The following is a 23,456-nucleotide window of genomic DNA, read 5'->3' as shown; positions in this document are numbered from 1 at the left end:
AACATGCCATGGAAAGGGATGAATCAAAGCAGTCCTGAATCCTGCTTACTGGGTAGGGGGTGGGGAGGAAGAGGAGGGGGAGGGCAGCTTCAGGCCCCTGGCTCTGTGTGGGTACACAGAAAGGAACAGGGAGTGACTGTTTCACCTTGGAAAGGTGGCTCATCCGCCAAGATGCACCCTCACCCAGCCAATGCCCATTCTACGTGACCAGTGCCCACTGAATGCCCACCGTGAGCAGAGTCCTCTGCTGAGCGCTGGCAGGAGGGACAGGGGAAGCCGTCACCGGCAGCAACTGTTTAGGGGCAAAGAGAGAGTTTCTGCTTCTGGCTCTGATTTTGGGCCGTGGTCTTTGCTCTTGGAGGCTACTTCCTTGCTTAATCCTTTTGTTTGGAGAACTTCTACCTTCCCAGAATTCCTATTATCACAGGACTCAGGGAACTTTAGGACTGAAAGGGGTTAAACAGTTCTTGATCTCAGCGAACATTTGTGCTTGTGGAAAAAGCGTGGTCTCTGCTATGGTGGTGGATAGAAAAACCCCTAACCTGGGGGGAGACCCCTGGTCTGATGGAGACACAACCTCTGCCCTCAGGGAGCCCCTTCTCTGATGTCAAAGACAGTCCCTGGGACACAGGCCTTCCAAAGGATCTTTGTTTAATAGGAAAGACTAGAAGGAAGCAGGATAAGAAATCTTTAAACTTGGCTGGGAATGCATGCTGAGTATTATATATAGCTATATATATCATCATATATATGTATACAAACACACATAAATATAGATATACAAGATATTCTCATATATATGTATACAAACTATATATATACACAAGATATAATCATATGTATGTATACAAACACACACATAAATATATATATATATATACACACACAAATATATACAGGATATAGTCATATATGTGTGCAAACATATATCATAGCCCAAATACACAAAGGGGGTAGTCCAGAAAATCAAGATCAGGGTCAAGTATCAAATTAGGCACTTTGCCACATGAGAGCCCAGTTCCTGGAGCAGCTCAGCAAGGGAGGGTTTGGATCATGGCCTCATGGATCTAGAACCACAAAGGACCTTACTGAGTCCAGATGGGGAAACTGAGGCACAGAGACACTCCAGATGAGGAGGAGATGACAATCATATAGGGATAACAGAATGAGATCTTTATGAAGAGCTTGATATGCTGCTTGGCATGTAGTAGGTGATTAATAAATGCTTGTTCCTTCCCCCATCCCTAGCCCAGGTTCACGCGAATGAATCATCAAACTCAAATTCTAGTGTCACAGTTTGCTTTGCTGTAGGAGTGTCCATTGTTCATCAAAGTTGGCAGAGTAGAAACAGAGATGGGGGATGTGCCCAGAGAGGCAAAGGAATCGGAGAGAATCCATCCACATTTATCCAACACGGAACAACCGTCTGGAAGACCACGGGATGTCAAGCCACAAAGAACAAAGGGCAGAGGGTGAGGTCTCAGAGCAGAGTGGAAAGGACTCTGGGCAGGAACTTGCACGGCCCCATTCGATAGCCTGGAGAGCACTGATCATGTGAAAAGGCATCCGATGGATCCCAGAGTAAGGGATTCTGCTGATTGCATGGTTTAGAGACTGGATCCCACGATGGTACCAGTGGCTGACAGACGAGCCATTGGCCCATCTGTCTGGGTGGAAGTGGGACACTGAGGAAGCCTGGGAAGAGGGATGCAGGAGATATGTATACAGCAGGACTAAAAGAAAATCCCCAGCAACAGGAAGCAAAAATTAAGCCACGAGAGCCGAGGGATCTGAGGCACAGGCTAAGTTATTGGTGGGGAGGCGTCGGAGCTGATGGAAAAGCAATTACATTCGTACCCCATGTTTGACCTTAGCAGGAAGGCAGAAGTGTGATAGTCCCCGGGAGGATGTGAAGTGTGTGGCCAATGTCATAGGCGGTCCCTTCTCTTTCTCTTTCTTCTCCCCAGCGCGCCTTCTAGAGTCCTGCTGCTACGCTATGTAAAATCCTCCTTGCCATCTCGATACAACAGCCCCTCAACTAAACACTTCAAGAGGAAAGAGCAAATAGCCCCATCCTGGAGATTGGAAGCACCAGCAAGGACCCCAAGTGCCCCTTTTTTATACACAAGATGGCAACTTTCAGACCCCTGCCCAGGACTTCAGGAGGGCCTGGAGGGACCAGAATGGGGAAATTAGATTAGAAAAGCTGGAAGGGAAAGGTGACGGCTTACTGCCCCCAACATGGCGGCATGCAGCCGAACGCACGCCCTTCCTGGCCCCGGGAGACTTGGGTGGAACCTGCCTTTGGCACTCTGGTCCAGGCCAAGTCACTGTTCTCTATGAACTCGTTTCCTCAATATGGGATTGAGGAACATAAGGAGAATCTCATCTGCACTTCTTGGCTTTGGGTCAAGACTTTGCAAACCTTAAAGGTTAACAAGTTGTGTGAGTTATTGTAGCAGGAGTGTAACATAGGGCTGAGAAAGGATAGTGCTCTGCCAGAGACCATGGTTTTAACACGTATTTAGTCAAATTATCTTTATTTTATGGTTTCCTGTTGTCCCCTGGATTAATACCTACTTCCTCGGCCCGGCATTTGCAGCTCTTCACAATATGGCGTCATTCCATCCTTTTTGCCCTTTCTCAAGTTTCTCTATTTCTATTCAAACCATATTACTCTGATGTCTTAAAAGGGTCAAGAGACACAGTCTCTTTTTAATCATTTTATTAATTTTTAAATTATTTATTAATAATCATTTTATTAATAAGGCCAGAAGATTATTAATAAAAGGATGGCCATTTGGCCAACCCTCTAAGACCAAACACAGCTTCAACCCCTTCAAAGAGGGGCTGTTCTTGGGGGAGCTTCTCAGCTCTGATTGTTTAATCAGATAGGAGGTGGGCTATGTTGGAGTATGTCACTCGGATCACTTAAATCTTAGCCAAAGAGACATCAATTTCCATATCACCTGCCTCGATATTAAGAATCAACATCCTCCCCCACGCCTCCACCTGTCTCAGCAAACACAATGAACAGGAATATACTCATTAGCCTAAACTTAGAATTTTTTTCAACTGTCTGATTAGATGTTGGCCTCTGAGATTTCCTACACTGGCTGGTTTCTGGATGAGGAAGTAGAAAAGGGGAAAAACTTTGTTCCTAATACAATAATTAGTCATTGAATCCAAGAGAGAAACATTCATTTCTCACATAACTCTCTGTCCTCTATGTGACTTTGGATTTTCTGTTTCCTCATCTTTGCTTATATTATTGTTATCTATATGAAAATAATTACCTATCATTTTATCTATTATTATTATCTATATTATTACCTATATTAAAATTATTTTATTATTACCTATTTTAAATTATTATTGACTCTATTAAAATAATTAAAGATAAAAATATATCATTAAGCATTATTAAACTAGAAATTTCCCTCTTTATTGAATTCTAACCCAGTCTTAAAAACAGACACTGTCTGGACTTAGAGTCAGAGAACTTGGGTTCAAATCCAGCTCTTGACGTATCCTAACTTTGTCTAAGTGAATATATCTCTCTGGGCCTCGGTTTTCCCTTCATTTGAAAGAGGGGGTTGATCTTGATGACATTTAAGATCTCTCTCAGCTTTAAGTCTCTGATCATCTTATTGTCCCAAGTTTTAAGAAATAGGAATTGAAGCTCAGAAAGGTGGGGTGATTTGCCCAGAGTCAGTCTGAGGTAGGATGTGAAGTCATCTCTTCCAGACTCTAAGTTGAATGCTTCGTCCACCATTCCATGCTGTCTTTTTTGTGAATTTATTATGTCTCATTGTTTATTGGAGGTATCCATATTGTTCTACAATGGTACCACTGGATACACTAGGTGGTATAGTAGATAGTCACCTCTGAGGTCAGGAGGACCTGAGTTCAAATCCACCTTCAGATACTTACTGTGTGATCCTTAGCAAGTCACGTAGCCCTGTTTACCTCAGCTACTTTATCTGCAAAATGAACTTGAGAAGGAAATAGCCAAGTCACTCCAGAATCTTTGCCAAGAAAATCCTAAATGGAGTCACGAGATGGGGGTCATGTTACTGAAAAAACACAACACATTGTCATACCCTGTCAGCCTTAAGCTTCATGGGAGTAGGAGTTGACAATAGCCTAAACCGTGGGTCTCTGCCAATACAGGTATAAAGTTCTGCTCAAAGTATGTGCTTAATGTCTGAATTCATTTTACTCAGGATCGTTAAGATCATCAGTTTTGATCTGGAAGACACCTGAAAGGTCATTTAGTTCAAATCTCTGAATGGAGAAACTGAGGCAGAGGTCCTATCAGTAGTAAGTGCCAGAGATGAAATGTGAACCTCAGATTTTCTTTCTCAAGATTCCCTGCTCATTCCACGCCTCCCTGCTTATGTCATTAGCCCTGATTGATTTATCAACGTCCTTATTTTTTGTGACCTCCTTTTCACTGAATGTATCCTTGAGGCAAGTCAGCTCATTCAGTGATTAAGAGCAAAATCACCTCCTGCCTTAACCACACACTGAGAGAGGAGGCTGTTGGGGATGGTTTTGGCCAGCGCTTCTAAACTCCGTGCCTCTAGGTCACTTGGCTTGCTTGAGTTTCCTTTTTTATCTGGGTTGTTCTGGCTGATAAAAATGTCTTCCCATCACAGTTTTGGAGGGTTTCACAGCACAGTCTGACATCTGGGTTCTAGTCCTGCCCTGATACTTCCTAGCTCTGTGACCTTGGGCACGTTATTTAGAATTGGATTAAACGGCCCGACTCTAAATTTTTTGGATTATAGGTTGTTTACCAGCTGTGTGACTTTGGAAGTGTCACTTAATCTCGGGGTCTCAGTTTCCCCTTTTTGTAAAATGAAACTGTTGGATCCCATATGTGCTTTTCAATTGTAGGTCTGCAATGTTTTCGGGTTTGATTTTGTCAATACAAAGTTGCCCACTTACTCCAATTGATAAATCATCAAAGAATATGAACAATTTTCAGATGGTGAAATCAAAGTCATCTATAGTCATATTAAAAAATATTCTAAATCACTATTGATTAGAGAAATGCAAATCAGACAACTCTGAGGTACCACTTCATACCTCTCAGATTGGCTAAGGTGACAGAAAAGATAATGACAAATGTTGGAGGGGATGTGGGAAATCTAGGACACTGATGCATTGTTGGTGGACTTGTGAAATGATTCAACCATTCTGGAGAGCAAGTTGGAACTATGCCCAGAGGACTATAAAACTGTGCATGCTCTTTGACCCAGCAGGGTCGCTACTGGCTCTGTATCTCAAGGAAATCATAAAGGACAGGAAAGGACGCACGTGCAAAAATGTTATAGCGGCTCTTTTTATGGTGGCAAAGAATTGGAAAATGATGGATGCCCATCAGTTGGGGAATGGATGAATAAATGTATGAAGGTAATGAAATCTTAAAGTTGCATAAAAATGATGAACAAGATGAATTTAGAAAGGTCTAGAAAGATTTATATGAACTGATGTTGAGTGAAAGAAGCAGAACCAGGAATACATTGTACAGAGTAACAGCAAGATTGTGCGATGATCCACTATGAAAGACTTGGTTCTTCTCAGAGGTGCAATGATCCAAGGCAATTCAAATAAATTTTGGATAGAAAATACCATTTGCAAATAGAAAGAAAACTATAGAGATTGAATGTATATCAACAGGTTATATTCACTTTTTTCTGTTTTTTTCCTCTGTCGTGGTTTTTCCCTTTTGTTCTGATTTTTCTCTTCCAACATGATTTGTAAAGAAACGTGTATTTAAAAAGTGAATATACATGCATAACCAAAAAAATAAAACAATTAATTAAAAAACATCAAAGTCACCCACATAGAAGAGCCTTTGGAGACTTCACCTCAAAATAAGAGAAACACAAGTGGATGAAAAGCTTCTTTTGTCTAAGGCTATGCTATAGAATCAGTTGGACAAACTCCAGACCTGGCCCATCAGTTTACATATGTTGGATAGAAAATGAAGATGTCCATAGAACAAGAGGAGGAAAGAGGGCTCGATTGTCTTTGGGAGATTGTACCATTTCCTTCATGATCCCAAATTTCTCCTTTTTAGCCCCAGTATTTGGATCTCAAGTCTAAAATTTGAAGGAATCCCAGAGGCCATCTATTTTATCTCCTTTTTTTTCTCTTTTACAAATGTGGAAACTGAGGCCCAAGGAGCTTATAGAGGTTATGGAAGTCATGGAATAGAGATCATTCAAAAGACAACAAAACAGTCAATTCTGGGTGCCCTGAAGCCCTGAAGCCAATATAATGTTTCTTTGAGTTGCCATGTTTTCCCAGGATCTGCTGGAGGATCTGGATGTGTCAAAGATGAATCCCCACCCTGAACAAGCCTAATTGGCTGATTGTGCCCCTAGCTGGACTCCCTGTGCTTCCCTGGGAGCTGAACCAGCTACAAGACAGGGGCCCATCAGTGCTGAGAAACTGTGCAGACCCTTCCAGGGGAGCAGAGCGCCCTATCTTTGGAGTCTGGCAGTTGCCAAGGGATGTCCCTTTTGCCATCTTACTTACCCATGTTCCCTCTCCCCTTCTCTCGCCTTTGTCCTCCCCTTCAGGAGTGGATTAACCCTTTCCCCACCCTTCTGGCTCCCTTCCTCCTCCCAGGCCACTCCCATTTGGGAAGGAATTGCTTTTCACTCTCCCCTCCTCACCATTATGCAAGCTGCAGCCGATTGTGAACTCCTGCACTTGGTAGTGAGTTCCACACGCACGCTCAGTCCAGTTGCAACGTGTGTGTGTGTGTGTGTGTGTGTGTGTGTGTGTGCGTTTTATTAATTGTAAGCAGGAATTGCTCCAACAAGTGCTATAAAGGATGTCAATCACTCAAGCAACAGCCACTCTGTTCCAGGCACTATGCTAAACACTACGCATAAAAAAGTCTTGCCCTCAAGGAGCTTACATTCTACCAGGTGAGAACATGTGTAACCGCACAACGTGTCCCAAAAGTCTTAGGAGAGTTTAAAGCTGTAAGAGCAGCACTGATTCTTTTTTGGACGCCCTGTATAAGTAGGTGCAGAATAAATGCGTAAATACGTATAGTAAGAGAAAGAGATAATTGATGGACATCCCAGCAACGTCAAGAGAACCAGAGGAGGGAAGCCGTCCAGCCTCCTGGATCCCCGCTCGTCCCTCCCCCACTGGCGGATTTCTGGGAGGAAACAGGAGAGTGGTACAGAACAGGCTGTGACCTGCACAACTGGGAGGATGCTCACATGGAGGAAATATTGTATGTTCATTCAACTCTTCCTGACCCCATTTGGGGTTTTCTTCCATTTCCTTCCCAGCCCCTTTCACAGATGAGGAAACTGAGGCAATTAGTCCACAGGTACTAAGTGTCTCAGTCTCCAAATGTGAACTGAGAAAGATGAAATCTTTCTGACTCCGAGTCCATGGCGTTTCCTAACTGCCTCTCCAACTCTCCAGACAAAATGATGGCCCATAAGGCCTGTGAAGTCACCCGAAGCTCTGACCTTTTTACCACAGATTGGAGATCTCCCATTTTACAGATGAGGAAGTCGAGGGTCCAAGAAGCGACCTGACTTATCCTAGTCTCAGCGGACCAGAGACGAGATGGAGATCCCAGACCCCACCAAGAACCCTTGGTAAGCTCCAGTACCGAGCAGCCCCAGAGCCAGGGTCCCAGAATCTGAGGGAAGGTTGATGAGGAGGAATTTGGCTCTGTGGGGACCTGAGGGACCCCGAGAGGGAGCCGGGGGCCCGAGGGATGGGAGCCTGGAGCCCGAGGGGTGGGAGCCTGGAGCCCGAGGGGTGGGAGGGAACCAGCCTGCAGCTTGGTTGCTAAATTCTAAGTTCCCTCTGCCTAACAGACAAAAATGGCTCGCCCCAGTTGCTGTCACTCCCTTGCCAGCTCCATATATAGGCTGCTTCCCCCGGTGTTGTTCATCTTAGCTCGGAGCTTCCCTCTTGATCCCCAGCCTGGCTGCTCGCTTTCCTTAAACGGCTCCCAGCTGAGCTTTGTCATTCAGGGGACTAGGCTTTCTCCAGAGCAGCAGGAGCCTCAAATCCCGCATCCTTGGGGGTATATATAGGCTTCGGAGGGGGAGGGGGAGGACCAGTGCAGGAATTAGATTTGGATGACAGGGAATATGCTGTTCTCTTATTTCAAGAAATCAAAAGCTCTTGCTACTATTTGTCTTTCCCATATAAAGACAAGCAACTAGGGTGGGGCCAGAGGAGCTTTTTCCAACGGTGGAAAATTTAGAGGGTGCTAGAATTTAAATATGCATGGATTCAGCAGACTTGAGGGGGAAATGAGCTTTCATACTGGCTGGAGCCTATGAAGACAATAAACTAGAACTTTTTCACTCTCTTTTTTTCCCCTGAGGCCATTGGGATTCAGTGACTTGCCCAGGGTCACACAGTTGGGAAGTGTTAAGTGTCCGAGACTAGATTTGAACTCAGGTCCTCCTGCCTTCAGGACTGGTGCACTACCTACCACCTAGCTGCCCCCACTCTCTTTCTTTGAATACTCTAGCTGCTTCTTTCCATCCCTTCAGGCTTTCCCCCACCATCCTTTCCAGGCAGACCAGATTCTCTTCTGCTTTTGCACTGACCAATAGTTCTCTCCCAGTGAGGTTACATAACGTCGGTCACACCTTCTGGCTTGCAGGCCACATAGGTGGGGGCGGAAAGAACGTGCTCCGCTCTCCAACCCCAAGGGTGGGACCATGACGATTTCCAAGCTACCTCCCGACTCTGAGCTTCCATTTGCTCACCCACTGTCATAGCTACTTCTTCCCTCTGCTTAACTCAAAGGTGAATTACAGTGGGTTCAAGTCATGGATCACAAAGTTCTAGATCCTGTGTTGCTTTTCCCCTTTAGTCTTGCTAGGGGGTGCCGTGGATAAACCCCCTACTCCGGAGTCTAAAAGGCCTGAGGCAAAGTTTACCTCCAGGGTAGCTGGGTGGTGCAGTGGATAGAGCACCAGCCCTCAAGTCAGGAGGACCTGAGTTCAAATCTGACTCACACACTTAATACTTCCTAGCTGATGATCCTGGGCAAGTCACTTAACCCCAATTGCCTCAGCAACAAATAAATAAACAAACAATCAAATAAATAATTAGATAAATAAATAAATGAATATTTATTGACAGAGCATGCAGGCTTATGTATTTCTTTCTTTCCTTCTTTCTTTTTGTCCATCAACAGCATTTAAATGAGTTAGGAACTCATTTCAATCTGGTTTGGGCCACACTAGAAGAGGTTGTGGGTCACATGTAGCCTGTATTTGACACCTTGGGTCTGGTAGTAGTAGATGAACAAACAAATGAAAATAACACTAATGGAAGATATCACATGAATGAAAGAGAAAAACATTATATGAGTTCTCAAGGAAAAGCCATTTTGGAGGCCTGGGGAGGTTCTGTGGAGAAAGTGCCATTTGAATCTGATTTAAAGGACAAGCAAGAATTCAACAAAGAAGAAAGATGGAGGCGACGTTCTAGGTAAAAGATACAGTGTGGACAGAGGCAAAGAGATGGAGCTTGTGGCATATTGTGGAGAACCAAGAAGAAATCCAGTTTGCGATTAGAGCCTGGAGCCCACGAGGAGCTGATTATAACGTGAGGTCCATCCAAACTCTTTATCCGAACCTCGGTTTTCTAATCTGTAAAATGTGGATGATCTCGCCTGTTCTGCTTCCCTCATGGGGTTGCTCCGAGAGTTCAATTAAATACTTACTGAGCATCTGCTGTGAGCAAATCACCATGCTGGAGACTGGAGATTTAAGGAACAAAAATGCAGAAGCAGGATTTGTCTTTCAAGAGGTGCGTTCTGAGGGGGTGACACAAAGTGCTGATCCACCAGGCGACTGAAGGCACCCCATCGCCATTCGATAATAATAGCTAGCTTTAATATGTTGGTGAAATACTTTAATACGTTAGCTAGTTTGATCCTTATAGCAAGCCTCTCACATTATTCTCATATTTATATATTATAAATACATTATTTGTAATGTATATATATACATTATATATTTATAATATATAAATATGAGAATAATGTATATATATACATTACAAATAATGTATATATACAGCTATATATTCATATATCAATGTTACTATATTATATATTATTATATCATTATATATTGATATATATTATATTAATTTATATCTTATTATGTATTTTATATTAATATATTATGTAATAATAATTAATATATACTATTAATAATATATCAATGTTATATATTACATAATGTATATATAAATTATATATATGGATGATATATCATATTCAATATTCAATAATTTGCCTCAGGATTACACAAATAAACACCTGAGGTAGGATTCAAACTCCGATCTTCCTCCTTCAAAGCTCACCACTATTCACTGAAACAGTGGGGGGAAGTTCACAATTAATCGGTGAGCATTTATTAAATACCTATTACATGTCAGCTACAGGACTTGCAAAGGATGAAACAATCCCCACGTGAAAGAGGTTTACATGGTAAGCCCATAGTAGATGATTAATAAATCTTTGCTTAAATGAACTGAATAAATTTATGCATTTGTTCAATAAACGTATGTTCTGAGTCATTTCGTTTATCTTGGAAAATTCTTCGAGTAGACCGTCCAACTCATTTTATACAAAACAACGTGCCTCCATACAGGGATAATAATAGTCATTTGGTTAATTTTCTTTTATAATTCCAAATCATGACTCCAAAGATTTGGTTTTTTCAACCATCTCCATCCATGGTGATTATAATCTTTCTGTGACTTGGTGATTGTTATTCAAGAGTTACTATTATAAAGTTACTCTTGGTTTACCACTTACTATGATAAACTACTACTAAAGTACCAAACTTTTTTTTTTTTTTTTTTTTTTTTGCTGAGGCAACTGGGATTAAGTGACTTGCCCAAGGTCACATAGCCAGGAAGTATTAAGTGTCTGAGGCTAGATTTGAACTCAGGCTCGGTCCTCTATCCACTGTGCCATCTAGCTACCCCTCCTAAACATTTTTTACCACGATTTACCACTGCTAAACAATTTTATTTGTTCTTGCAATGGTTTTGAATAGAGGTGGGAACAGAAATTGGTATTCTCTATCGACAGAAGGACAACCAAAATGGGTAAAGGGGAAGCTGTGTCACATTGGTGGTGCTTAGTTTGGAGAAGGAAAGACTAAGGATGGTGGTGGGGACATGGACAGGAGTAGTTAAAGGAGTGCGTTGAAGGCTGGCTTTGTTAGATCCCAGAGGGCAGGGACAGGAATAGGGAAGGTAAATTGTGAAGAGCCTAATTTTGGCTTGATATAAGGAAAAAATTGCTAACGACGAGAGCTGTCCTGAAGTAGAAAGAAGAACCTCAAGAGTCGGGGTTTAGTCTGGATGATTACTTGTGAAAGGTGGAAGACAATCTTGTTTTAAGTTTAGTTCAAACTAGCTGACCTGCAGCTCTGAAATCATCTGCCTCTGTGATCCCTGGTGAGGGAGAGGTCAAATGGTTCGACACGTTGGATCCAAATTTGGTTTGGATTCTAGAGCTAAGATGCCATCTGCAGATTTATGTTCCTGCCTCATTCAGTCCCCACCTTCTCTACTCTCTTCAGCAGTAAATAACACCCACTTTGGGTGGCTTAACATTAAAAAAAACCCATAAGCAGTCTCAGCCTCTGCAGAAAACTCAGCTCTGAATAAGAGCTGCCTCTCGTATCAGGTTTGTCAGCGTTGAAGGTGATTTCCAAATATAGCTATGATATTCTCCGCTTTCAAGCCTTCCCCCCATCCATTTTGTTAAATTTTCCTTCATCTCATTCCATAAATCCTTTCTTCTGGGACAGGACCGTGGGTATGACTAAGAGGTCCTCTACCCCACGTACCCTGCCCACCTTCTCAACAGAGGATTAGTAGTTTTTTAGCTTCTGACAGGGGTTTAATGGCACCTGAGTGACATTCTCCAGTAAAATCACACAAATTTAGATGCTGTCTCACAGAGTGACACATGCTGCTGTTAGTCACTCCCTCCTGGCCCTCTTTTCCAAGCTTAGTTTATGTACCCATTCCTGAGCTGTCACAGAAACTGAGCAGTGTTCGATGGTTAGGGGCTGCCTCCCAGACATCTTCAGAGGCAAAGAGATGAGAGCTTCTTAGCTCTCCTTCATCATATAGATGAGGAAAACAGGGAAGGGAAGTCATTCATTTGGGGTCACATTGGGAGTAAGGAGCAGACTCAAGTTCCATCACAATTCGGCTCAGTTCCTTTGGCTATATCACTCTGCTTAACGTAAGCTCATTAGGAGTGCCTCAGTAGCTCCCCGCCAGCCCAGGGAACTGTTAAGTCTCTAAGGAATAGGGATAAAGAATGGCCTGCTCCTACTATTCATCAATCATGAGTCTATTCAGACCGATGTATTTTAGCACAGGCTTGATTCAGGCAGGGCTGTTCAAGTTCAAGGTTGGAATGAGATAAGACACTTGTAAAACATCTGGCATTGAATGAAACAAGTTTTATTTAGCCCCAAGAGTGGAAGTTAGTCAGGGACTTGTGAGTGACTACTAAGTGTCAGAGTCCAGATTGAACTTACAAAGATGAGTCTTCCTGCCTTCAGCCCCAGTGCTCCATCCACTTTGCCTTGTATTATTAAGTTTCATTATGTGTCAGCACTTAGCACAAGGGCTGGCACAAGTAGCTACTTAAAAAATGTTTATTGAATGGAAGACTGACTGCCAAGCATTATTCTAATCTCTAGAGTTACAAAGACAAATATGTAATAGTACTTCCCTCCGAGCTGCTCTTGTTCCACTGGAACATGGATGCAGCTGAAATGACTCAACAATAATAATTTCTCATTGAATTGAATTGAATTGAATAAAAAGCAGATCTAGCCATACTACTTCATTTGTCCGGTTGTTTTTTTAGTCACTCCAGACTCTCCATGACCCCATTTTGCGTGATTTGTTTTCCGTGTGATTTGTCATTTCCTTTTCTAATTCATTTTGTAGATGAAGAAACTAAGGCAAATAGGTTTAAGTGATTTGCCCAGGGACACTCAGCTAATAAGCATTTGAGGCTGGATTTAAACTCACAAAGACGAGTCTTCCTGATTCCACTTATACTATTTTTGAGGAAGAGATGAGAGATTTGTCTGGACAAAAGAATCATTAGGTGGATTTACAAGTGGTTGGATTACTCATTAATGATTCGCTTCCAAAATAATCTTCCTAAAATATGTCCATGTCATCGCCCTCTTTATTAAACTTCAATGGCTCCCTATGGCTTCTTATTAAAAATAATTTTTGGCCAGATTGAGCCTCAAAGCCCATTTGAATGGGAGTTTTTACTCATTGATGAGATATATTGCTTAGTGACTCACGAGCAGGGTTTGTAAGAATCAGAAAGAAGAGAAATCCTACTCTGATTTCCACTTTCTAGAGAAAAGTCACAGCATTCCAGACTTCAGGACCTTGGAGAGAGAAAGATTCTGGGAAGAAGATGTTACAGTAGAGCAGCTGGCACTTGCATCTTAGCCAACTACATTGAGGAACTCTTTTTGTTTCTCTGTCTCTGTCTCTGCCTCTGCCTCTCCTTCCCTCATCTTCTCTCTCTCACCTTCTCTCTCTCTCTCTCTTTCTCTCTCTCTCTCTCTCTCTCTCTCTCTCTCTCTCTCTTTCTCTCTCTCTGTCTCGATTTCTCCTTCCCTCATCTTCTCTCTCTCTGCTTGTCTATCTTTCTCCTCTCTGTCTCTGTCTCAGTCTCGCTCTGTCTCTTCTCTCTCTGTCTCTGTCTCTATCTCTGTCTCTTTTTGTTATCTTGTTTCCAGTGGGAGAGCCCCTTCACTTGGTATTGGGAGTAAGTAGGTAGCATAGCAGATAGAGCTCCTGGCCTAGAGCCAGGAAGAACTGAATTCAAATTCAGCCTCAGACTCTTGCTAGTTGGGTGACTCTGGATAAGTCATTTAATCCTATTTGCGTCAGTTTCCTCATCCACAAAATTTGCTGGAGAAGGAAATATCAATCATTCCTGTATTTTTGACAAGAAAATCCCAGATGAGGTCATGAAGTCAGACGTGACTCAACAATGTGACTCAACAACAATAAATATAACAATATTATATTTATTATTTATTATAAATAACGGTTGTCGTCATCATTATTACTATCCTAAGGCACTTGGCACATATTCTCCTGAGAATGCCTTCTCTGATTTTTGTTTTGCCACCTTCTGGGATAAATAGGTTTGTTTGTCATTTGTTATGTATATGCTCATTGTAGAACTGACATCCACTGGGCAAGGAGGCAAGCCTTGGATATATAACTTGGGATCCCCCTTCATTATTAGAGAATAGCAATCATGAGTACATCTTGAATCCAAAAATTATTTCCCCTAGACTAGTAGTATTTAAGGGGCAAACAGACAGAATTCTAGCCTGGTACCCCTTCTCCCTGAGAAGATCAGAGTGTATGGACTCTAGCCGCAACCTTCCATTCTCTCTCCTGATAAGAATCAAAGCCTCCCTTGAAGAAGGATGAGGGAAGGAGGTACTAGAGGTGCTTGTTCTTGTCTCCCTTTGAGTCAATCTAGACAAACTCAGTGGATACATATAACCTATGTAGGCAAAGCAATACAGCACAACCTCTTACGTGAAGGAGTCCTATGAAGGAGGGTGAGTCATTGGCAGAGGGGCTAAATGACCCCCTCTAAGTCCCTTAAAGGTACTGAAAAATCCTGCGGCAGGGGTGAATTATAATCTACCTGGCCTTGAGACAGTGACAGTCAGGATAGTTAGTGTACCCTATGCCACCATGTTTCCCATCCTAGAGAACCAATCCGCATAACAAAGACTTTTCCCTATTGATTTTCTGACAAAATGCAAACTTCTCCTTTTGGCCTTTAGAAATCTTTACAATTTGACTCCAAGTTTTCTTTCCAAATTTCTTTTCTTTATCCCCATTTATTCGATCAATGAGCATTTATTAAGCATGAAGTGCTGGGGATACAAAAGGAGGCAAAATCTCTCAAGAAGTTCCTAACGGATGGAGTTTACAATCACGTTCCGTCCAAATGCTCTTCTTAACTCAGCCTTCTGATTCCATAGCACCAACTTCCTTCAAGGCTCAGTTCAGTTGTCACCTCCTGTAGAAGGCAAGAAATGCTAATTCCTAGAGAGGAGGCCTTAACTTAGAAGCCAGGAACTGGTTTTTAAAGTATTTTCACAACTGGAGTTCAGAACAATTAATTTCTTTCATCATTCTATGTAATGACTTCTGAGAAGGGGTCTATAGGTTTCACCAGTGTGTTGTTTAAGAAACCCATTACACAGAGTAGGTTAAGTACCCTTGGACTAGAGAGATCAGAAAAGGGAAATCTTTTCTCATCTCCCTAATGATTATAGTTCTTCTGATATTGAAATCTGAGTGTATAGACTTATGCCTGTCTCCTATCCAATAATAATTAACTTTTCTTAAAAGTATTAAAATACTTTAAGTGTTTGCAAAGCACTTAACAAATGTTATCTCCTTTGATATATATATTTCACATAACAATATTTCATAATATAATATATATTTGAGCTATATGGTATTACATGTTATTATATTATATAATATTATGCCATTCATCTCATATGATATATTGCATTGTATTACACACACACACACATATAATTTACTAAATATTTCTGTGTATGTGTATATAAAATATATTTTAAAATATTTCCCAATTGCATTTTAATCTGGTTTGGATTATACTCAGGAGTCTCGAGAGTCATGTTTCTGACAGTGCTGTTCTAGGATTAGATTAGAAATTGCTGAGAAGGCACCGATTGGTATTGGCAGAGGAAGTTTCTTCATCAGGAATTCCTCTTATCAATTAGATCCTGGATCCACATCTTCTCTCTTCCCTTTTTAGGGTCTCCACAGGTCTTGAACATAGTAGATTCTTTCAAAGTGCTGATTGGGTTAGATTGAATTTAGATTGGACTCAAGTAAGCAGAACCTCTCTTTTGCAAGGGTAGTGATCAGATCCTGGCAGATTCTTTTGTAGAGGGCCATTCAATGTCTGTTCAGGACTGTCTTTGTCTTTGCCTTGACTCTGAGGGCAACAGAATTGCCAAGACCTGAAGGGAGGAGGGGAAAAAACACTGCGTTACCCCAGGAGCCGGAATCCCGGCCATCTGGAGAGTCATTGAGGGGAGGCGGTCCATTTTACAGGTTTAGGTATCCTGGCCAGGATGTTTTTTAAAGGGATAGAAACCAATGGTAAAGCATCATGTAAATAATATTGTACCAACAGATGCTTTTATCACCATTCATTTAATCTGCAAACTTCAATTTGTAGAGTTTTGCGGGGCCTACTGTAAAAATAAAAAAAATAAGAAAGGAATAAGGGTTCTTTAGCAGCATGGCTTCCGGTTATTGCATCTCTCTTCTGAGCTTTGCAGGAGGCTTTGAGGATCTTGGACCGGGTTCAAAGAAATCCCTGAATTGGTTGTCATAGGTCTATCTCTGGTCCCATTGGATGAGCAGGCAGGCTCTCCACAGGGGCTTTGTCATCGGTATCTCTGTCTCTCTGTATCTGTCTGTCTATCTTTCTCATTCCTGCAAAGCAGCATCGTGTGGAGGAAATTTAAAAACCTAGAACGCTGACCCAGAAGCAAATATGATGCTTGCCTGAGCTGAATGCCAAATCATGGGGATGAATTCCTCTCCCCTGAGATATAATGTAGGGCACCTCACCACTGGAGTGGGCTCTAGAAGCCAGATAAATAGTAGAAGGGAAGAACCTTTTTTTTTTTTTTTTTAAGAAAGGAGGTGGTTTTTTTCTTTAAAAATAAAAAAGCAAACAAAACAAAACATAAAAGGAATTTTGCAGTTATAAAAACAGACCCAATCTATGAGATGTATAAATGTACACTGGATCTTGTTTATTTAATCTCTTGCTAATATTGTTTAGCTGACTTGGTTTCTGCTCACTGATCTTAGGACTAAAGAATTATTGGGCAAGTCACATTTTCTCTGAAATGTGATTTTAAAAAGAGGCAATCTTCGGCAAAACAAACTCAAGTCCCTGTCCTCAGAAAGTTTACATTCTCTGGGACACATTGCAGAGTGACTGGTAGCATTGCGTTACACCAGGAGCCGGAATCCCGGCCATCTGGAGAGCCAATGAGGGGAGGCGGTCCATTTTAGAGATTCAGGTCTCCTGGCCAGGATTTTTTTAAAGGGGTAGAAACCAATGGGAAATTGGGAATGGGAACTGCTCTAATTATTACAGATAGAACTATCCTTACGGAAAACTTTGAGGGTGGAAGTGGGAAACAGTACTGTGGAAAGATTGTGAGATTTGGACTCATAGGACTTAGATTCAAAAATCTGGTTTCAAATATTAGTTTTGCCACTTGCTAGGAATGTAATGTGGGCAAGTCACTTAATTCAAGATTTGAACTGAGTATGGAAGGAAGCTGGGGAAGCTAAGAGGTGGAGGGGAAAGGGAAAGTGTTCTAGCCAAAAACATGGAGATAGAAGATGGAATGAGTATCATGTTCCAGGAACAGCCAATAGGTTAAGGTAGAGTGCGGTGAGGGAGGTAAGGTGTATGGGAGCTAGAAATGGGTGAGGTTCGTAAGGGCTTTACATGCTAAACAGAGGGTGTCCTATATAGTCCTCAAGATGATATTATTATTATTATTGTTTGTTCTTTATTCTGGAAAAGGATCATGACATCAGGAAGGTAAGGTCATGACTTGCAAGTAAATTGGATTTCAGTGAGGCAGGGCTGTGCAAAGCCACCAGCCTCACTCTCTCCTCTGGTGCCATCTGGATCCAGTGGCAAGATATAGATTAGGATGACTGGAAATGCCTTCCCATCCCCAGAAATAATGGGGAGCCATTGAAGCTCACGAAGTTGAGGAGAGAAGGTGACTAGGTCAGCCATGTATCTTAGAAAAATCTTCATGGTAGCTGAGTGGAGAAGGAAGGGACTGGAGTGGTGAGAGACTGTTTTCCTTCCCCTAATCCACATTTATATTTGAGGAAAATTGAGTTAAAATGAACATCAAAACCAAATTTAAATGGAGAGGGTAAAGCCCTCTAAAGGATGTTTGTGGAAGATGGGAGGGATTTCTCACCCTAATCTCCCTCCCCAAGTTGAACTTTTCTTGACAATGAATGAATGAATGCAAAGAAAAACCTATTTTAAAAAATATTTTATTAATCACCTATAAAGTATTCTGCCTGGCATTGTGCTAGTGATGAGGATATATACAAAGACATTTAAGACATTCCCTGCCTTCAAGAAGTTTAGGGGAGACAACCCAGATAGGAGAATGATGGTCAAGAAAGAGGACTTTTGTTCCAGGATAAATTGCAGAGATGGAAAATGGAACTATAGATCATTGCAATGACTTGACCTTTCTAGGAGCAATGATAGTATGGATGTGATTATTGATTCCAGAGCAAATGTGGAGAGTGAGGATGGAAGGGTGGCAAAATGACCAGAATGCAGGGCTCTATTCAAGACAGCTCAGCCCAGGACAGTTCCGGAGATGAGGGGATTTACTCCTCCCCTGGGTTAGCACTCATACCCAGTGTCATAGGTACGACCAGGGATGCATTTGGTGCTACTTGTTTGTAGGACACAATGGTCAAGCAAGGCTCCTCAAACCAATCTCCCATGCTCACCCCAAGCTTAAATGTCCTTTGTGTCCAGATACTGGTGTCAGGAACGAGTGAATCCGTGATGATATGGTAGAGAGGATTGGCTCTGGTGAGAAAACATGAGTGGTGAAGAAGTTTACAGGAGATGGCATCTACTTGAGGATCAATATCATGTAAAGAAAAGCTGGGGACCCCAGCTTCAAACCCTAACACTTCTACATAACAGCGCTTAGTGAGGTTAGCTAAGTCATTGTTCCCATAGCTAGCATTGTTGAAATAAATCAAGGTTTACAAAGCATTTTCCATGGTACTTCATTAGAGCCTCACTACCTGGAGTTAAGTGCTATTATTCTTATCCCTATTTTACAGATGAGGAAATTGAGGCTCTGAAGAGAATAAGTGACTTGCTTTGAGTCACGCTGCTGGGACAAGATTAGAATCCTGCTGTTCTGGCTCCAAGTTCACACTCTGTCTGATATGTCACCTAGCTGCCCCATGAATCCAGAAAAAGAGAGAATTCGGCAAAATGACCTCTAGGATTCTAAGTCTTATGATCCCAGGATTAGAAGCTCTCAAAAATCTCTTCTAGGTCTCACTAGATCAAATCTCCCAGGAACCACTGATTAGTTCACTTCCAACTCCATTTGCAGAAGCATTATTAATAATCATAAATCATATTTAAATGAAGCCAAACGCTTTCCCAATAACAAACACCCATTCTGCGTGATGTCTGATTTCACTGGGGGTTTATCCAGGCAGATGGGAAGCTGGTTTTGAGAAAGTTGTAAATGAAATGTCGGTTTTCCATGGGTGCATTTCTGATTTAATTAGCTAGCCCCTTCTGCTCTGCACACATTAGCTCAGCGGGCCAGTGCATAAATGGAACTCTAATTTTCTCCAGGAGCTTTCTCCTGAATTGTCCAAGGGACTCAATAAATTTGCAGTAATTGTCCTAAACCTTCCCCGCAGCAGGCTTGTGTGGGAAGCCTTAAATAGGTCTCCTCCAGGAGCCTGCTGAGTGTGGCAGCAAAGGCAGGCTTAGGACCAAAGTTTTGCTGCAGGCAACATCCCCTGGATGACTTTGACAGGGAACGCACAGATTGGGTCTCGATGGAAGCAGATGCGTTGGGAGAAAGCACAGGGTTGAGTGCAGGCTTTCCGAGGCTGAAGGGCCAGAAATATTATTAGGGCACTGGGGTTGAAGGCAGATCTCAGGAGCCAGGGCTGACCACTGCACTGGCTGAATTTGCCCCTCAGGGCTCCGCTGGCCAATGGGTTGTTCCTACACAGAGGATCTGCCTCCACCCAGGCATAGTTCTGAGAATTTAGCTCTGTGAGGGTGGGATCTAATGGGTGAGTTGAGACAGTTCAGTAAGGCTATGGGAGGCACTGGGATCGTATGTACAGAGAGCCAATCCCTTCAGTCTTCAGGCAGGTTCAAGTTCCAAGTCTGACACACAATGATCATGTGATCTTATTTTCCCAGTTGTTTAGAGCTGACTGATCATGTAATCTTGGACAAGTTAACCTTTTGGTGCTCAACTTTCTAAAGACATTGAGTTGCATCGGAAGGGTTGTCTTGCTCTAGTTGGGGGGAGTTTCCCCCTCCAGGAGTTTCCTTTCTCAATGAAATCATGAGTTTGTACCCTCCTACATGCCTATGTACAAGATATTTTATGTAATGTCCAGGTTAACTCTCTGGAGGACCTTGGGATCAACCTGAGTTCTTGGTCTTAGTGAAGGAGGGAGGAGGGCCATGAGGCTGGCCAAAGATGGAGTCCGGAGTCTGGAAGACAGAGAGTCTTCTCTGTGTCTGTGTCTGAGAGGCCGGTTCCCAGTTCTTCCAGCCCTTAAATACTTCAGTATGATTACATCACTACAACACCCTGAGCATGTACAACCATGACATCACCATTTAGAGAACCATTATCTCACACTGAGTAGGTGCTAAACTATAAGCCCCTGCTGACCTTGATTCAAGTCCACCTTTTCAGAGTTCCAGCCCTCTAAATTTTAGGCAGCGAAGACTAAAAACAACCTCAATGAGCTTCCATTCTATTGGGATGATATAATGTGGATTTGCAGAGTTGCAGGGCAGCCTTTGCTGACACAAGACCGCATCAGCGGTCTTGAATATGATAGTCCTCCTTCAGAAAGGTTTCTTAAGGAGGAGCAGGAAAGCCTCCTAATTTAGTAGCTAGTGAGAGGATCTGGATTCAAATCCCACTTCTGATGTTTCTTCCTAGACCCTGGGTGTTGTCTTTTTACTCCATTATGGAGGTCTCCTAGAAACCATGGGTCCATCCATCCATGGGGCACCATATTATTTTAGGATTCCCTGGGTAACATACCAAAATCGAGACCATTAACTCCCTATTTAACACCTCAAAACACTTCTACAGCCTTATTTTACATCTTTGTATCTATTCTCCCTTTGCTACAGTACCCAACTCTTCCATTGTGATCAGTCAGTTAATGTTTTTGCTGTTTGTCCTTTGAAGAGGAATGGTGACATCACAGGGTGACGTCTTGGCTTGTGTGTGAATTGGACTTAAAGGAGGCAGATTTGCTCAAAGTTATCAGCCCATTCTCTCTTCCAGAAGTCCACTGGCAATGGCCCCTGATGAGTGGATGACCCAGGTGTCTCTGACCCATCTCTAAGCATCTCAATGGCTCTTGGAACAAGTTGTTTTTATCTGCCCCTTCCTCTGGGGAAGTTCATGTCCCTGGGATAGACATTCTCCTACCTGCCCAGTGAATCTGAGGCTTCTCGGTCTGCTCGAGCCTCTCTGCCAAAGTGGTTTACTGTTGGAATACATGGGAGCCACCTGACAGTGGCTGTTGGAGGTCCAACCCAGAATGGATCTCCTCTTGTGAGAAGATGATACAAGGAGACTGAGAGGCAGTTACTGTTCTCTGATTTCTCTGACTGAGAGACTGCTGTATTATCCGACCTCTCTCCTCTTCCCTCTGCCTCCAATTTATCTCATTCCCAGTCCGCAACATCTGTGTCAGCAAAGGCTGCCCCACAGCTCCCTCAGATGCTCTGATCCACAGCTGTGGAGGTTCTCACAGAATGGACCTGTCCCTTAACAGTTTGCTGGGTTGTGGCTGTTGTGCGAAATACAGCTTTGTGGAGTCACAGTTGAGGATTGGGTGAAGGTGGACACCAAAGCTGGATGAACTGCACTGGAAAGGGCTCGTTCTCCTTAACACCCCATACATCCCAGTCAGTCAACAAGCATTTATTAAATACCTACTATGTACCAGGCACTGTGTTAAATGCTGGGCATACAAAGAAAGGTTTAAAGACCCCCTGCTTGAACCAAGAGAACACTGTATACAGTAATGGTAACATTGTAATGATGATTGACTGTGAAAGATTTAGCTCCCCTGATCAAGACAGTTCCAGAGGATTCATAATGAAAATATATTCTCCTCCTCAAGAGAGAGAACTGATGAACTCTCAATATAAACTGAAGCAAACTCTTAAAAACACTTTATTTTTCTTGTTTTTTTGTCTGTTTTCTTTTGCAACATGGCTAATTTGAAAATATGTTTTGCATGACTTCACATATATAATTGATATTAAATTGCTTGTCTTCTCAAAGGACTGGGATGGGAGAGTGGGAGAGAGTTTGAAACTCAAAATTTAAAAAATCAACACTAAAATTTTTACATGTAATTGGGAAATAAATAAAAAGATATTTTAAAAGATAACCCTTGCTCTGAAGAAGCTTGGTCTTATTTCCATCCCTTTATTTGTCCTCTTGAGAGTTTTTCCATCTCATGAGTCTTTCTTCAGTTTTCATCTTGGCTCTCTTCTTAATTACTTTCTCCCTTTCTGCTTCATATAAAAGTACTCTGATTTCCTCAAAACAAAAATTTTTTTACTGGACTTGTGATTCCATCAATGCAAGGAGCTTCTGTTGAGAAACTGATTCCATTGTAGATCGGCATCATCTCTGGAACTTAGTGAGTTGCCAGAGCAAGTTAAGAGACTTGTTTAGAGTCACACAGCTACTCTATATCTGAGGCAAGACTTGAACCCAATTCTCTGGCTTCAAAACTGGCTTTCTGCTCAAAACTAGCTGCCTCTTGGGAGGGAAGATCATAAAAGGCTTCATGTAGAAGGGATCTGCTTGAATTGTCTTAAAGGGAATGCTTTGAAATTTGAAACTTATGTTACTTAAGTAATATGCGTTGTTAAAACAATTGATTGGGATGCTTCTTTTTTAGCAATAATATATAATATTATATAAAAAGATTTCATAATATTATATATGTAATAAGAATAATAACTAACCAATGAATACAAGGATTGATGGAGGTGATGAAAAGCATCGGGGAGCACCCAGACTGATTTTCATTGCTCACTCCCAGCCTCCACCCCTATTGTCTGAAAAATCTGCCAAGTGTAAATAACAGGGAGATTTTGCCATTCCCGATGGACTTGTTTTGTGAAGTCAGAAGATTCCTCTCCAAGGCAGAGAGAACGGTCGACACTTTCATATGTGCTTCTACTGTGAATATCTCAGCAATATTTTAATAATGGATTTTTGCTAAAGTTGGGGGGGGGAGTGGCTGAGGCGGGGGAGAATCAACACCCTCACCCGGATGTGTCTGAGACACAGGACTAAGGTTTCCTCCAACTCAGATTCTGCACCCCCTCCCCCCCTCAACATTTCTCTTCCCCGTTTCATCCCTCAACTGTGGTTGAGCCTTCTACCAGGTCAGGTTCACTGAACTAACACGCTAGAGCTGAAATAGAGTGAAGATAATGGCATCTA

Source organism: Antechinus flavipes, chromosome 2 (assembly GCF_016432865.1).
Source record: "Antechinus flavipes isolate AdamAnt ecotype Samford, QLD, Australia chromosome 2, AdamAnt_v2, whole genome shotgun sequence".
In the NCBI taxonomy this organism is placed as follows: Eukaryota; Metazoa; Chordata; class Mammalia; order Dasyuromorphia; family Dasyuridae; genus Antechinus; species Antechinus flavipes.
Note: the sequence above shows the minus strand (reverse complement) of the source record.